At 51.5% G+C, this 17,707-nt stretch overlaps 1 protein-coding gene across 1 annotated transcript in view; it reads right to left on the bottom strand.

Annotated features, from left to right (window-relative positions):
* LOC133357801 (FHF complex subunit HOOK-interacting protein 1B-like) overlaps positions 1 to 11,106 on the bottom strand; it is a 46,371-nt gene extending 35,265 nt beyond the window's left edge. The window contains 1 exon segment of the mRNA XM_061575937.1: positions 10,768 to 11,106. The gene's annotated coding sequence lies outside the window, so the exon portion shown is untranslated.
* Positions 11,107 to 17,707: the final 6,601 nt, after the last annotated feature.

A 17,707-nucleotide genomic window follows, 5' to 3' on the forward strand; every position in this document is an offset into this window, starting at 1 on the left:
TCGCCACCGTGGTGCCACAACTCCCGCCCCATTTGCCACTAAGCGTCGGTGACATCACCACGGTGCCTGTGCCAGGCCAGGTACACTTTGAGGCCACATGAAGTGTCGAAGGCTCACTGACAGGAGGTCTCGGGACAGACCCAGCTGGCATGCGTTGGCTGACTGAGATGACCGGTAGATGCAATAGCTGTACCCCCTACTGTGCTAACTTGCGGCATTTTAGCGCCCGCCGCTCCGCTCGTTGTTGTGAGTATCACTCTGCCCTCAGTTGTTGTTGGAAGGCGACCGCCTCCAACTGCCCATGGTGGAAATGCCGAAATGCGCACAGAGACAATGCGCACGCACGCAAATCAAAGCACTGCACTGTGGGCTTAGGGCAGCGTTTCTCACGAAATCTTTCAATCCTCGGAACCCACTTTGCGGCAATCACTTCGGAGTTCACCTAACTAAAAAAAATCCCAACTGTGCATGCATGAGCGAGGGACTTGAGAGGGCCGGGGGTGAGGGCTGACGGCCGTGTGCTGCCGCACTGTGTCAGGGCGACCGACGGAGAGGGGAGGGCAAAAGGTGTGAGGGGTGGATCGGCCATTGAACGACACAGAGAAGGAGTTTGTCTGCCCTCGCTTGGGAACAGTGAGGTTCTTTGGTTCCCTACAATTGCCAAAAATAACACGGCACACCCGGGACTTTGCCGTGTTCGCCACTTTGCAGAGGGTGCCGGTTCGATGCGGCAGGCCGTCGTGGTTATTACTGCGGGTGGATTGATCATAATATACGTGCCATCTGATTCGCAGATGATATTAATGATCCTGTGCTATAATTTGAAATGAGCAGGATATTGTGTGTGGGCGTCACTGTCCAAATTTGCAAAATTCAGAAGTAATGTTGGAAATTACTCAATTGGGATGACCCGCAAAAGCATCGCTCCCTACTGTGAGGCTACTGCAGCCTGTGAAACACAGCACCTTCCTTGGTGGGAGCCTCGTGCTATAGGAATAGTGCGGATACCGAATGTCCTCAATTATTATTATGCTATCTCAGTGGCAGAGTGGGTGGGCATGTGCTGACACTACAGTATGTGGAACAGAGGTTACTTGAAGGGATCTCAGAGCTACCCTCTGCTGTATCCGCTTCTGTGGACCATTCTCTAACACAGAGCATTGCACTGGGAGATCCGGATGCATTATTCATCGCATGACGTGATGCCGATAGCACAATGAAGATGAAACTTCGGTAAAAGACAAATAAGATAAAAACAGAAGAGTGCACGAGTGAAAGAGGGGATTTCCTGAACTGTGCGTCCACGGCCAGGCCACAAGGATCACACCACACACGCTCAGACACTCAGACGTCCAGGCGACCATTCACCGCATAGGCAAACTGTCGGCGATCACGCTATTAGCGAGCACCTATTAAGGGTGGCGAGGTATAGCACGTGGGTGATGCGACACCACAGGTGGCCACCCTAGAGTGCACACACGCAGGACATGTACACACGCCTCACAGACACGCACGGCAGCCACCTCAAGGGCACAGTATTAAAGGCTCACAAAGAATATAAATATATGGACCCGCAAACCGGCCACTCGTGGAAGATGGACAAACACGCTTATTAAACGGGGTGGTGGGGGGGTATAGAAAAGAGAGCACGCCAACTGATAAAGACGCAACACACCTGAATAGCGCGCACACACACAAACGGAACACACCTGGGACACACAATTGAAGGCACCACAGGAAATGGATAGGGCACACAGATAAACTCACGCGGGAGATATACACCGGAGAGACACACAAAGAGAACGCATCACATAGAGACACACGCACAGCTCACGACATATACACGCGCAAGGCACCTAAAATAAATGCATCGTACACCTGAAATGACACACACACGCAAGCACACACACACGTGAAAGAGACACACACATGCACGCACCACCAAAATGCATAAAAATAATGCACTTGTAAAGACACATCGCACACAACTCGATAAAATACACACACCTGAAGGACACACACGACGCAGTAAAGGAGACACGAGTGTGAAGGTCACACACACGTGAAGAATGCACAGAATAAAGTCACAAGCAACTTGAGGTAATGCAGGAAGGCCACATGCAGAACACACTTCACAGACATACAGAACATATCTTTAAATACTCCTTAAAAACACACGTGAAGAACACACAGGAGACACACAGCACATACCTTAAAGACACAAAACAAATAAAAAGATCCCCCGTATAGCCTTGACAGACTGCTGGGACAAGTGCTGTTAGAGAGTACGGTACCTATGAAGGCCGGTGCGGCACACGTAGGGGTGGGTGACCAACACCACACCCGGCAGCCGTTGTCTCCCCAGTGACACACAGACCTGAAGCACACACGCAAGAGACACACAGAAGATATGGGACCGGCCAAAGACACGAGAGCACAGGGCGAGCGAGTCGGGTGCCAGGCCTACTGTTGGGACTGTGTTTATATATAGAATCTCTTACGTGTGCACACGATTGCACATTAACCTCTACTGTAAGTGTGTGTGCATGCGCGTGTGTGTGTGTGGGAACCCAAGTGGGGAGTGGTGGTGCAGCGGTTAGCGCACCACGCTGTGAACCCGGCGAACCGGCTTCGATTCCCGCTCACGGCCAACACCAGTGACGATTATGGGAACCGGTCCTGGGCATCCCCTAGGTTGACTCAGCCTCAAAATGAGAACCTGGTTCGATGTGTAAGCATTGTCACGAGGGAGACAAAGGGTGTGGTGTTTGCCATGCACCCCATTGTGTGCCGTGCCAGCTTTCATAGGTGCTCGCTAACAGCACTTGTCCCAACAGTCTGTTAAGGCTACACGGGGGATATTTGTCTTTGTTGTACCATCGAGTGATGGTGGTGCCACCCTGATGCAAGGCCCAAGATGCCAAACGGCCAGCAACAAACAACACGATCGCAGGTGTCATCGATAGGCGTGAACGCACTTTTCTTGAACTGAGCAAGGTATTAATAACTTGGGGAAAAAGGACGATGCAAGAGTGCGAGGAAAGAAGCAGAAAGTGTTTGACCAGCAGTGTGGTGGTGAGTGTGTGGGTAACCTGCAGTGTGGTGGTGAGTGCGTGGGTAACCTGCAGTGTGGTGGTGAGTGTGTGGGTAACCTGCAGTGTGTTGAGTGAGTGAATTGAGTATTGCTGTGACCTGCAGTATGGTGAGTGTGTAGGTGAGTGTTGTTGTTGTGAACAGCAGTGTGGTGATGAGTGTGTGGGTAACCTGCAGTGTGGTGGTGAGTGCGTCGGGTAACCTGCAGTGTGGTGGTAAGTGTGTGGGTAACCTGCAGTGTGTTGAGTGAGTGAATTGAGTATTGCTGTGACCTGCAGTATGGTGAGTGTTGTTGTTGTGAACAGCAGTGTGGTGGTGGGTGTGTGGGTAACCTGCAGTGTGGTGGTGAGTGAGTTGAGTATTGCTGTGACCTGTAGTATGGTGAGTGTGTAGGTGAGTGTTGTTGTTGTGAACAGCAGTGTGGTGATGAGTGTGTGGGTAACCTGCAGTGTGGCTATGAGTGTGTGGGTAACCTACAGTGTTGAGTGAGTGGGTTGAGTATTGCTGTGACCTCCAGTATGGTGAGTGTGTAGGTGAGTGTATTGTTGTGACCTGCTGTATGGTGTGTAGGTTAGTTGAGTGTTGTTGTTGTGAACAGCAGTGTGGGTGAGTGAGTGGGTGCGTGAGTGGCTGGGTGAGTGAGTGAGTGAGTTGAGTGGGTGAGTTTGGTGTTGTTGTGATCAGCAGTGTGGGTGAGTGGGTGGGTGAGTGAGTGGGTGAGTGAGTTTGGTGTTGTTGTGATCAGCAGTGAGGGTGAGTGAGTGGTGAGTGAGTTGTGACCTGCAGGGTGGTGGTTGAAGCCAGTGCGGATGAAATGACAATGCCAGTGCATTAGAGACCGGGTCTGCACGTCCCGAACAGATGATATCATAGATATATAAAACTTGTTCTCAAAGTCCACGGCTGAACGATGGCCTTTATGTTGCGTTAGGTGCACACAGTTATGTGTGTGTACACAGTTGTGTGTGTACACAGCGCACGGGTAGCGGTAGCAGTGTGCCGGTCTGTGATCCCAGTTACCCCCAGTTGGATTCCTGCTCAGTCGCCGTCTTCCAAGATCATCCATTGACTCCCCTCCTCCCTGCCTACTTCTCCTCACTCATCCCCACTCTGCTCCCCCAGACGCACTCTCCTACCGCTCTCCCTGCTCATCTCACTCTACGCACTCCCCTCCAGACGCTCTCCCCGCCAACGTCACGTAAGAAAGCCTCCGGCGAGATGCCGCCACATCAAACCAACTGGGCAGTACCCGAGGTAGTGTAGACCTCCCGTGAACACCGACACCCGCTAGACCCTCTACGGGCACGAGTGAGACTACGGAAACCGACGTGAGATCACCGCACAATACGACTGGATGAAGCACCTCTGATTAACACGGTTGGCTATGTACGGTGCAAAAGAAGTTCAACATACGTACACACAAGAGGTCAACTGAAGACCGCGGGCGAACGCCGGGGAGTTCTGCTGCCGAGGTTCCTCATCAAAGCTTCCTTGAGGGTCCCACCGCAGCTCCACGTGGCTCCACGTGGCTCTGCTCTGCCAATAAACCTACGGTAGTCGTGGCTCCACCAACCGGTGGGCTGACCAGCATTAGTCGCGCAACTCCAGACGCTATCGCAAACTACAACCTGGACGTGTAAGTTGTAAGCGACACCATGCTGTACTTGCCATAGGCTAGAGGAAGTGTCAGGGTGCTCGTTCCCCTCTGCTGCCCCCAGTCTAACTACCCTCCCCCAGCCATCCGTGCTGTCAACTCCCCTCCTCTGTTTTAAATACAGGTTCAAGATCTCCCTTTCTTCCCACATCCTGGGACTCTCTCCATAAATAAATACATACGGCCAATGTTTCTGTCGTGTCTGGCGATGCGGTCGCATTGGAGTGCTCTATGAATCCGAACTGCCTTGTATTGCACGATGGGAATCGTTATCATCCGCAAACCGCGGCCTGACCGATATGGACACTACGAGACATCCCACTCTCGTGTCCACGTGCCATGCTGGACGTACAGGTCATTTCAGCAACAGGTGATTGCACCAGTATATTTCTCCCGGTATTATGTGGTAATACAGGATATGTACACAACCCCACAATAGCATTGAATGTTTACACATGTGTCATACCTCCATCTTTATCTGTGTGTAGTAGCGTTCCGAGACCATCAGGTCATCGCAGCCAATAAGGACACCAAATCTCACCGTGGCTCCCTTCCTTGTGCCAGATGCTCCAGGTATTGCCCACCGTGGCCATTAAGAAAACATAAGTAACACAAGCCGAGAAGGCTGGAGAGATGCATGCTATGAACTACACTGAGACAGCAAACGAGGAACATGTGGACTCGAGAGGAAATACTCAAGATTCATGACACCGTTCAACCTCAATAATAACCTTTTTTTGTGTTCGATCACGTACATATAAATGTGTCGTGAACCCACTTCCACCCGACACAAACACTTAGTAAGGTTTGTCACGTGAACACAACGTGCCAATTAGTTACTCAGAATCAGAATCTTGAGACTGGATTACTCCAATGAGCTAAGAATCACTTTTACTGGTAGGAACTCCTGGTTACACCAGCCCACAGGGGATTATTGTGTCCGTCCGTCCGTCGTGCATCCAAAAATGGGAGGGGTGGGGCTGGGTGGAAAGGGGCTGGGTGGGGAGGGTGGGGAGGGGCTGGGTGGGGAGGGTAGGGCTGGGTGGGGGGTGGGAGGGGTGGGGCTGGGTGGAGGGGGCTGGTCACCCCGTGGTGCCCTTATAAAACTCAACGTTTAACCTACTCACGCCGGCTTGTGCCCGCCCTCACAGTCGGCCATATTTGCGGAATACACCACGCCGCCATTGACCCTGGCCATTGACCGAGCAACCCAACGTTCCTACCAGCTCCCTCCGCAGGAATGTGTGTGTTTCAAAGATGTCCAGTAGGGACGGGTCAGAAAGTTATAATAAACAATAACAAAACGAATAAGTATAAAAAGCAAAGCAAGTCACTACAAATAAATAAGGTATATAATTACTACTCTAGGAGTCCAAACTCACGACATTTACAATGCGAGTACTGTACTCGAACCCTTACTGTCTGACTGGTGGATGTGGGTTTACGACACGATTACATTTGTAGTGACATCAGGGATGTCACTGTGTGGTGCCGGCCCGGGAGGGCCGTGGAGTGCGATGTCCCGACATCGCGGACAGCACCGGGTGGGTTGCTGTGTGAGGCCGGCTCTAGCACAGCACGGCGAGCGATGCACCGTCATCGCGTACACCCCGTAGGCGTGTGTAGTACCAGCCCTAGCGGGGCTTGGTGTGCGCTGGGATAGCGCGGGCACCACGCATAGCGTGTAGTGCGGGCTCCCACAAGGGGGAGTGGGAGAGTGTCAGCCCAGGGGCAGGGTTGCCCAGGGCCATGGCACTCTGGTTGACCCCGTAGACACGTGATCCGGAGTGTCCACAGAGAAGGCCCCAGGTGGGGAGGTGGGGGGGGCTAGGGGGGGCTAGGGGGCGATCACGTGTCCAGGGAGAACTCTCGAGGGGGATCGAGAGGGAGCTAGAAGGTGGGCGGGGCCAAGGGCGGAGCGGAATAGACCCAGGAGGATATAAGGTGGGTCCCTGAGAGGGACCGGGGTCGCTGCATTCTACAAGCTGAAGCTCTACGTCTACAAGTTGGAAGCTCTACGTCTACAAGCTGGAAACTCCACGTCTACAAGCTGGAAGCTCCATTTCTACAAGCTGGAAGCTCCAAGTCCTACAAGCTGGAAGCTCTACATCCTACAAGCTGGAAGCTCTACGTCCTGCGAGGCATCAACACGTGGTCGAGACCCGAGTGAGCGTCTGACCCTTCGTAGCTGTAACTCCTACGTGTAGTGTAGTTAGCTGGGTGGTCACCACCCTCGGCTGTATCTGGTAAAGGGGCAGTTACCCCTTTGTGTTAATGTGTTGATGTTACAATAAAAGTGTTGCCTCTAAAGAGAGACGTCTGCGACTCAGTTGGACTCACTACACATTCACGCGATCCGACCCAAAAAAAGCACCTTATTACGAATGTTGTAACATTGGCCGCCAAAGCCTTCGAGTTAAAGTGACCGCTCAAACAGCAACGCGATAGGACTTGGGCAGGACACGGGAGCGTGGCCCGCAGCGATGCAGGCCGAGTGGGGAAGAGTGAAGGGAGCAGCCAGGGAGTGGAGACGTCGACCGCGGAGATGGAGCGGTGGTGACATCGACTACTCTGGCTGGATCGTTACATCGCGGGCATCGAGACGGGTGGCCACATACGCAGATTCACCCCATGATGATGATGCACTACAGCAGTTCACAGTAAAGTGTACGGTGTGCGTTAGAGTGGGGGGAGCGTTAGAGTGGGGGGGGGGGGGAGCGTTAGAGTGGGGGGGAGCGTTAGAGTGGGGGGGGAGCGTTAGAGTGGGGGGGGAGCGTTAGAGTGGGGGGGGGGAGCGTTAGAGTGGGGGGGGGAGCGTTAGAGTGGGGGGGAGCGTTAGAGTGGGGGGGGGGAAGCGTTAGAGTGGGGGGGAGCGTTAGAGTGGGGGGGGGGAGCGTTAGAGTGGGGGGGGCGGTAGAGTGGGGGGGGAGCGTTAGAGTGGGCGGTAGAGTGGGGGGGGGAGCGTTAGAGTGGGGGGGAGCGTTAGAGTGGGGGGGGAAGCGTTAGAGTGGGGGGGAGCGTTAGAGTGGGGGGGGGAGCGTTAGAGTGGGGGGGGGCGGTAGAGTGGGGGGGGGAGCGTTAGAGTGGGGGGGCGGTAGAGTGGGGGGGGAGCGTTAGAGTGGGGGGGAGCGTTAGAGTGGGGGGGGGGGAGCGTTAGAGTGGGGGGGGGTCGGTAGAGTGGGGGGGGGGAGCGTTTAGAGTGGGGGGGGCGGTAGAGTGGGGGGGGGAGCGTTAGAGTGGGGGCGGTAGAGTGGGGGGGGAGCGTTAGAGTGGGGGGGAGCGTTAGAGTGGGGGGGGGGCGGTAGTGCAGTGGTTGGCGCGTTGCGCAACGAACTCGGCGTCCAAAGTTCGATTCCCTCTCACGGCCACCGACACAAGTATCGATTATCTGAACCGGTCGTGGGGCCTCCCTTAGGTAGCCTCAACCTCAAATGATTTACCTTGTGCGGTGTGCCAACTTCGCCACTAGGGAGGCAAACAGGGGGCCGGGCGTGGTGCTGCTGGCCACCCCGCCGCCTCGTGTGCCCCGCCGGCCTTCGTAGTGCCCGACTGTCGACTTCCTCTCCCGCACATGGCGACACGTTTATTCACTAGAACTGCAGTTTAAATTCCCTAGAGTGGCCAGTTCAACACGTAGGCTTTCGCGACCAATATCATCCATAATACAGATTTGTTTTGGGTCAGATCGCGTAAATATGTGTCGTTAAAGCCCGCCACCACCCGACACTGACAACTAGTAAGGGTTGTCACGTAAACAGAACGTGCCAATTCGTCACTAGTACAGCACTAACCGGTGTGTTGGAGAGCCAAGCCACGACATCACTAGTGGTGTTTGTGTATAGACCATAGTACATTATACAGCGTAAACAGTACATCACCAACCTACACTACTCTCTAATGAATTGTGACTACATTAGAGACACAACTATAATGGTGTGCTGCGTGTAATACAGTTGCCACGTGCAATAGTGTTGTGTGTGCCGTGGTGTTGCGTGTATCACAGGACGTACTGTGATGTCGTGGTGCTGTACGTCATGTTAAACAGCAGCGTTGTATACACCAGAGGTCGCACCCGGGTACCCGATACCCGGCTACCCGTACCATACCCGTACCCGGCCAGGTACGGGTAGGGTACGGGTACGGCCGGGTACGGGTACCCGTTTGCGACCCTGGTGCGGCCGGGTACCCGTATACACTAAAGTGTGCACACGTCATCGCTTGTATTGATACGCGTTTTAATACGGGTGTGTGAGTGTTATTGGATTATAACTTGACGTGTAATGGTGTTATAAGTGTTATACAATTCAGCATTATGGTGTTAAACGTGTAATGCAGTAGTGTTTAGTGTACAGTGTGTATGACAGTGTCACCGTGTGACGGTGTTACTGTGTGGTAGTGATACTGTGTGACAGTGTTATTACTGTGTGTGACAGTGTAATTACTGTGTGTGACAGTGTTAGTGTGTGTGACAGTGTTACTGTGTGTGACAGTGTTACTGTGTGACAGTGTTACTGTGTGTGACAGTGTTACTGTGTGTGACAATGTTACTGTGTGTGACAGTGTTAGTGTGTGTGACAGTGTTACTGTGTGTGACAGTGTTACTGTGTGACAGTGTTACTGTGTGTGACAGTGTTACTGTGTGACAGTGTTACTGTGTGTGACAGTGTTACTGTGTGACAGTGTTACTGTGTGTGACAGTGTTACTGTGTGACAGTGTTACTGTGTGTGACAGTGATACTGTGTGACAGTGCTACTGTGTGTGACAGTGTTACAGTGTGACAGTGTTACTGTGTGTGACAGTGTTACTGTGTGACAGTGTTACTGTGTGTGACAGTGTTACTGTGTGACAGTGTTACTGTGTGACAGTGTTACTGTGTGACAGTGTTACTGTGTGACAGTGTTACTGTGTGACAGTGTTACTGTGTGTGACAGTGTTACTGTGTGTGACAGTGTTACTGTGTGTGACAGTGTTAATGTGTGACAATGTTACTGTGTGTGACAGTGTTACTGTGTGACAGTGTTACTGTGTGTGACAGTGTTACTGTGTGACAGTGTTACTGTGTGTGACAGTGTTACTGTGTGACAGTGTTACTGTGTGTGACAGTGTTAATGTGTGGACAATGTTACTGTGTGTGACAGTGTTACTGTGTGTGACGTGTTACTGTGTGACAGTGTTACTGTGTGACAGTGTTACTGTGTGTGACAGTGTTACTGTGTGACAATGTTACTGTGTGTGACAGTGTTACTGTGTGACAGTGTTAATGTCGTGGACAAGTGTTTACTGTGTGACAGTGTACAGTGTACTGTGTGACAGTGTTACTGTGTGTGACAGTGTTACTGTGTGACAGTGTTACTGTGTGTGACAGTGTTACTGTGTGTGACAGTGTTACTGTGTGTGACAGTGTTACTGTGTGTGACAGTGTTACTGTGTGACAATGTTACTGTGTGTGACAGTGTTACTGTGTGTGACAGTGTTACTGTGTGACAATGTTACTGTGTGTGACAGTGTTACTGTGTGTGACAGTGTTACTGTGACAGTGTTACTGTGTTGTGACAGTGTTACTGTGTGTGACAGTGTTACTGTGTGACAGTGTTACTGTGTGTGACAGTGTTACTGTGTGTGACAGTGTTACTGTGACAGTGTTACTGTGTACAGTGTGACAGTGTTACTGTGTGTGACAGTGTTACTGTGTGTGACAGTGTTACTGTGTGTGACAGTGTTACTGTGTGACAATGTTACTGTGTGTGACAGTGTTACTGTGACAGTGTTACTGTGTACAGTGTGACAGTGTTACTGTGTGTAACAGTGTTACTGTGTGTGACAGTGTTACTGTGTGTGACAGTGTTACTGTGTGACAATGTTACTGTGTGTGACAGTGTTACTGTGTGTGACAGTGTTACTGTGTGTGACAGTGTTACTGTGTGGTAGTGATACTGTGTGACAGTGTTATTACTGTGTACAGTGTTACTGTGTGACAATGTTACTGTGACACTGTACTGTGTACAGTGCTGTACATTACCTCGTCCCTGCTGCTGCTACTGGCGATGATCGTCAACAGTCGGCGCACATCCCGTCAGCTCTGCCCGAACATCACCACCATCATCACCACACCACCATCACCACATCACCATCACCACATCACCATCACCACATCACCATCACCACATCACCATCACCACATCACCATCACCACATCACCATCATCATCACCACATGATCACATCATCACCACATCACCACCATCATCACCATCACCACACCACCATCACCACCATCACCACATCACCACCATCACCACGCCACCTAAACCACCGCACAAACATCCACCACGCTCGCCATGTTACACCCGTGACGTCACAGCCCCGCCCCTCGCCACCCAGGTTCCCCTAAGCCCCGCCCCTTACAGCCCCGCCCCTAATTTCACGGACTTGTCCCCCCCTCCTCCCCCACAGCCCCGCCCTCCTCCCCCACAGCCCCGCCCCTCAATTAACCTGAAGCCCACAGCCCCGCCTCGCACTTTACTTTGAGCCCCGCCTCTCACTACCCAGAATACCCCCACAGCCCCGCCCCTCACGCCCCAGGCTACCCCCACAGCCCCGCCCCTCACTCCCCAGGCTACCCCACAGCCCCGCCCCTCATTGCCCAGGCTTGTCCCCACCCCCTCCTCCCCCACAGCCCCGCCCCTCACGCCCAGGCTACCCCCACAGCCCCGCCCCTCACTCCCCAGGCTACCCCACAGCCCCGCCCCTCATTGCCCAGGCTTGTCCCCACCCCCTCCTCCCCCACAGCCCCGCCCCTCACGCCCAGGCTACCCCCACAGCCCCGCCCCTCACTCCCCAGGCTACCCCACAGCCCCGCCCCTCATTGCCCAGGCTTGTCCCCACCCCCTCCTCCCCCACAGCCCCGCCCCTCACGCCCAGGCTACCCCCACAGCCCCGCCCCTCACTCCCCAGGCTACCCCACAGCCCCGCCCCTCATTGCCCAGGCTTGTCCCCACCCCCTCCTCCCCCACAGCCCCGCCCCTCACGCCCAGGCTACCCCCACAGCCCCGCCCCTCACTCCCCAGGCTACCCCACAGCCCCGCCCCTCATTGCCCAGGCTTGTCCCCACCCCCTCCTCCCCCACAGCCCCGCCCCTCACGCCCAGGCTACCCCCACAGCCCCGCCCCTCACTCCCCAGGCTACCCCACAGCCCCGCCCCTCATTGCCCAGGCTTGTCCCCACCCCCTCCTCCCCCACAGCCCCGCCCCTCACGCCCAGGCTACCCCCACAGCCCCGCCCCTCACGCCCCAGGCTACCCCCACAGCCCCGCCCCTCCCCCACACCTGGAGTCTTACATTCAAGTCCTCCAGACGGCCGTCAACACTGCGGCCTTACCAAGCACACAACACAAACACAGGCGACGTCTCCGCCTTCTTTCATAGCAGGGGTCGGGAACCTTTTTGACTGGGAGAGCCATAAAAGCCAAATATTTCTCAATATATTTCATTGAGAGCCATATAGTATTTTTAACGTATAATAGATTAAATGTCTTACTTTTAATGCGACTTCTGGTGCTGCATGGTTTTGCTGATGGCCTTGTAGTCTGGTTCATACGTGGTGAGGTTGAGCTTCGTGCAGGCGTGACCCGTGAAATTTATCTTCAAAACTAATTTCTGTTTACTTCAAAATGACACAGTATTATTAAGCAATATCACAAGTATTTAAAAATCAGTTCCAAACTGATTTTTTTTTTTTCAACTCAAAATTGTTTGGGAGCCATATGCCATCACTGGAAGAGCCATATATGGCTCGCGAGCCATAGGTTCCCGACCGCTGTTTCATAGAGTTATCGATTCACAGTCGCCCACAGAACGACGCGAGTGATGTCCTTTGAGTGATAAAGTTAATTGGAACATTGCGGATCGTGAACGTTGAAATGCGGTGTTTTTTCTGGAAGACTTTGCTGTTGCGTGTAGTCACTTTAAGATGTTTCTTGTTCACGTTTTGTTGCGGTTGCACCCGAGTCAAGAGCCGCATGGCTCACAGGGTTATACCTCATAAATAAATGTAAAAAAACGTGTGGACAGGTGACGGGACGAAAGATGAAAGAAAGTGCGCAAAGAAGCGCTGGGAATGTTCGTGAGAGAGGAGGCGCCGTGGGTGGCTTCGAGGCAGGGGGCTCCGTGGCGAGTGGTGGGCATGGGCAGGGCGCATGGCCAGGAGAAGCTACGGATCACGATGGCATCATGAATGGAACAAGTCAGAGGGGATACCACAGCCAAGAGGACGATGGTTATGGAGTGACTCATGCTGCCAGCTATGGCTGCAAAGTTTGATCGTACATGTTATGCAATATCGTGTATTGTTAAATTTGAATCACAGTCCCTATGATCACTGTTACATTGTTTTTATAGCTTTATTTTGGTGATTTCGAAAACTTTTGGTTTCGCCATATTTGTTTGTTGTAGTACAGAGTTAGACTGATAACTTTAATCTACATCGTCTCATGGTTATTGTTTCACTTGCATCCCACTGGGATTTTTGCACAGAGCGTTGATGTACGGTGCTTTTTCTGGAAGACTTTGCTGTTTTTTCCTGAATTTTTCTGTTGCGCGTAATCACTTTAAGATGTTCCTTGTTCATGCTTTTGTTTGTTGCGGTTGCACCTGAGCCAAGAGCCGCGTGGCTCACAGGGCTATACCTAATGAATGAAAATGAAATGGTCACCACCATGGAGGTGTATGCGAGATGGATTGTGGCAACAGGGCTCCAAGCTGATTGCATAACAACGGCAGCGTCACTCGCTACTCATCACAAGATAATGTTACCCAGCATGAGGTCGTTAGCTTTTTTTATTTAATTCTTAATACTCCAGACGGGTGGGGTTCAGGAGTTGTGGATTGTCTTAGGATAAGTGTAATGTGTATTGACAAAAGCCATGAGGTGATTGCACGTGTACCGATATGTACTGAATCACTTGCGTCATGAGGCTCTTTACTGGCACAGCTAGAAAGTAAACTTTGTCTGCAAGCAGCCTCTGACAAAGGGCTGCGAGTGACCGATCAAAGTACAGGTTTCTCCTTGCTCGACTAGCATCGTGCTGTTACTGGAAGTACAATTCATACTCTTTGGTTCTTTCGGTAAAGTCACGTAGGTATAAAATAAAATAAATGTATTTTATTTCATACCTACGTGGATCCCTGAGTCACGAAAACTTCAAATCTAGTACAATGCATGTCTGTGGAAGCCTCCCAATACACGCCAAGTTCAATAATAAATGACAGGGGGCTGTATCGCTTGTTGCAGAGGCTCGCAGTGTGAGCCCAGCGGTCGCCCTGGTTAATCCTGCTTCACGTCTCTCGTTAAGAGAGCCCGTGGTATTATTTGACACGGAGTCGCCATGTGCGCCTGGGTCATCAGGCAATTTTGCGGCATTTTGAAAAGTGACTCGCAAAAAGGACGAAACCCCGGCGCACAGTGCTCGTTTACAGGCCGGTGCTGCGTAAATGTTGTGCCGCCCAGGGGTAACTGCCACTGGGGGTCCCCCTAGGCCAGACTGCAGCAGTACATTGGATTGGCTGAAATGAGATGCAACGTAACTCGCTCTGAGTTGCAGAGGAATTTACGCATGGGCTCTATACAGTCAAAGTACATCCTTAGCCTATTCCTGTCATGTAGTGTTTGAAAAGATCGACAGCAGGCTACAATTGTGTTTAATGTTGTGAGCCGCTGCACGACATCATCCGAGGTGATAGCGAAGTGGACCTGATCACGCGTGGTTGTATTGGGCAGCCTGATGGTTTGCACCTCACCACATTCGTAGTTTGGTGAGGTCCTTCCTTGCTCGTTGCTATTTATGGGGGGAATATCCCCACCGTCTTCCATGCGTTATCCATAGCCGTAATAACGAGGGACTTGGGGAGTGCACACTGCTATAGTATTGCCTCGTCACCATACATGAATCTGACAAAAGCAATGGGCAAGGCTCGTGGAAGGCAACAGGTGGAGAGCGAGAGAAGGAATGAGGTGGACTGAGGGAGAGGAGGAGGCACCGGAGTGGAGAGCAATTAGAGGGAGACTTCAGCAGCAGACGGAAGGGATACGACGGTGGAGATCGCAGACAGTGGAGGGCTGCTGCTGGCAGAAGTTCATGGACCCAGCGTTCTCCATTACTTGGCTGGAGAGCAACAGTTTCATTTTTAAATCCTTTATATTAAGTTCACTTGCTTGCTTGCTTAGGACCGTGCAAATCTTTCTGTCGTTTTTTAACCCACTTCCCGTGATCCAATCGAGCTGACATTTTCCACACAGACTCGTTGTGCGTGACAATGAATGTTCGTGAAAATTTTTTTCCAAAATTTTACACTTTTTAGGACAAAAATATTATATTTAATTACCAATTGCTTAATGCTGCCATGCAATCATCTGACCCATAGGTGGCAGCCATCTCAAGCCAGAGGACGAGAGGACTCTAGCCGCCACGCATATAAAGGATTTATAGTGAAAAACATTGTTTTTACGGGTTATACTTGTTCAAGTTGATGTTGGTTGTGTAACGAGGTCAGGGGTGCCATTAGAAATGTGCTTTTATAGTATTTGGCTGCTATAAGTTTCCACGTGATAAGGCACTTCGTTGAGCTATATCATTGATGGCCAGGTCGCTTCTGAAAAAGAGCTACACAGCTCAATGGGTCTTACCTGGTAAAATAAAAAATTGTTCATGGTTGATATCACACCTTGAAGACACAGGTGTAACCATCATCTGCATCAGAACATCAGCAGGCTGATGCGCACATCTCCTTCATATGAACCTTGTGGCGGGACCCCAGGGCCCATAAGCCCCTGGCTCTCGCATAAACTGCGTCGCGACGTCATTTTATATCTGTTTAAGGCGAACGACACGGCGATCTGTTCCTCTCGACGAGCTCTACGCGAAACAAAACTTTAATAAGCGCATCATATAGAGCAATGTGCGCGGAGGGGTGGAGTCGCGTATACGGGACCCGGGGTCCTGCCATAAGGTTCAGATATGGAAAATTTGATTAAATCCAGAGACACCTAGAGATACATATACTCGTAGAAATATAGAGACACAGACAACATACAGAGATACCTACATTAAAGACAGCCCACAGCAGTGCGATTGTGGCCGTGCAACCCAAACAATGGACCATATACTCTTTGGTTCTTTCGGTAAAGTCACGTAGGTCTAAAATAAAATAAATTAAATCTGATGATGATTGCTTGTGTAGCAATCGAAACGTCGTGATTTAATTTATTTTATACCTACGTGACTTTACCGAAAGAACCAAAGAGTATGGATCCCTGCAGTCACGAAAACTTCAAATCTAGAATGGACCATAGAGTAAACCACTGTAGTCGATGCTCCTTCAATGGAGGAGCAACACCAAAGCCTCACGAACTCATTTCTGGACGACATCACAAGAGAATGTGGCTAGCAGCACACATCTCGCTCCTGAACGCATTGCTGCTGCTGCTGTCATCATGCGCAGGAAGAGAATGGATGCATTTTTTGCAAAGCACCGCGCCACTCGCCCGCATTCGCGCTCAGAATCTCGCATCTGCACGTGGCATCTAACGGCCTCCGTGACCTCGTGCGGCCTCTGCTGCTCTAAGCAACAATGTTACTGCCGCTAGAGGCGACCAAAAGCCAGCAAGCTGGCGACTGTGGTGAGCGGCACTTGCACTCCTGTAGGCCCTCAGTTCCACGTTAAAGTCACAGCTGAATTGCGATGGTTGAATTCATGACTTCGGCACAGCTAAGCAGGGGAAAAAATGTTGTTTGAAGAAATGAGTCTCGTAAGTTATGTTCGATTCATTTGCTTGCAGTCTCGTAAATGCGTTAATCTTACATGCTTCATGATTGATTTTTTTTTTGCAAAATGTGATTCATATTTAAGCCCTTCTGTCCAATCATCCTTCACCATCAGCAGTTGATTTCTGGCGAGCCTCGTGTGGTCCCTGCGCACCATTATCACACCTTCACTTCTTTAACGGCTCCTAGGTCGTCAGAAATTTTTTTTTTATTATAGTTGTATTGAGTTGTTGAGCCGTGCTGGAACAGGATTAGGTAACGACATAAGCTATAGACCTGTGTTTTTCACGTGTGAGAAGCGCCAGACATTTGAAAACATTGTGTTTGACAGCAGCACGATGATGATGGGTTGTTTTCACATTTCTGTATTGTCGGGGGCCGCACGACAGACCACCAGGCGGGCCTTGCAATGAAGAATGCTGCCATAGCCTGACGTTGCCCCAACACGTGTTGTGTGTTGAGCTGTTGAGCCGGGCTGGGCCAGGATTGAGTACGGAAACAGCTCCATCACGACCCAGCCAGTGCCGCCGGAGAGAGACGCGGACTGGCAACAGAGTTCTTGACTTATCACGCAACAAGTTTCATTTAAATATTCCGATGTTATCAACGATGCCTCTGAATCTGCGGCAGTGCGAGTAGTAACCACGCCGTGGAGATGCAGCACGAACAGCTTCGGGGCGGTCCATAAATGACGTCACGCACCTGAGGAGGGGGGGGGTCAGACATTTGTGACGATGTGTGACGAGGGGGGGGGGTGTGAGAAATGTGACGTCACATAAAAATGCGCAACTTTAAATAAATATAGACAACAAGTTCTACTTAATTAAAAAGTCTGACTTTTTGTGACGCCGTGCAACGAGGGGGGGGGGGGTCAAAATCGTCCAAAATCGCGTGACGTCATTTATGGACGGCCCCTTACGTGCCGCGGGGCCCCACAGAATAACGAGGCCTGCGGCCCTCACGGAGTGGGGGGTCCCCTGTAGGCCCTCCGTTCCACGTCAAGGTACCAGCTGCATTGCGATGGTTGAACTCATGACTTGGGCACAGCTAAGGAGGAAACATATGTTGCTTGAAGAAATTAGTCTCGTGAGTAATGTATGTTCGATCAATTTGCTTGAAGTCGAGTAAATGCGTTAATCTTA

This window comes from Lethenteron reissneri, chromosome 59, assembly GCF_015708825.2.
Source record: "Lethenteron reissneri isolate LAM-NWPU_2019-01 chromosome 59, ASM1570882v1, whole genome shotgun sequence".
Taxonomy (NCBI): domain Eukaryota; kingdom Metazoa; phylum Chordata; class Hyperoartia; order Petromyzontiformes; family Petromyzontidae; genus Lethenteron; species Lethenteron reissneri.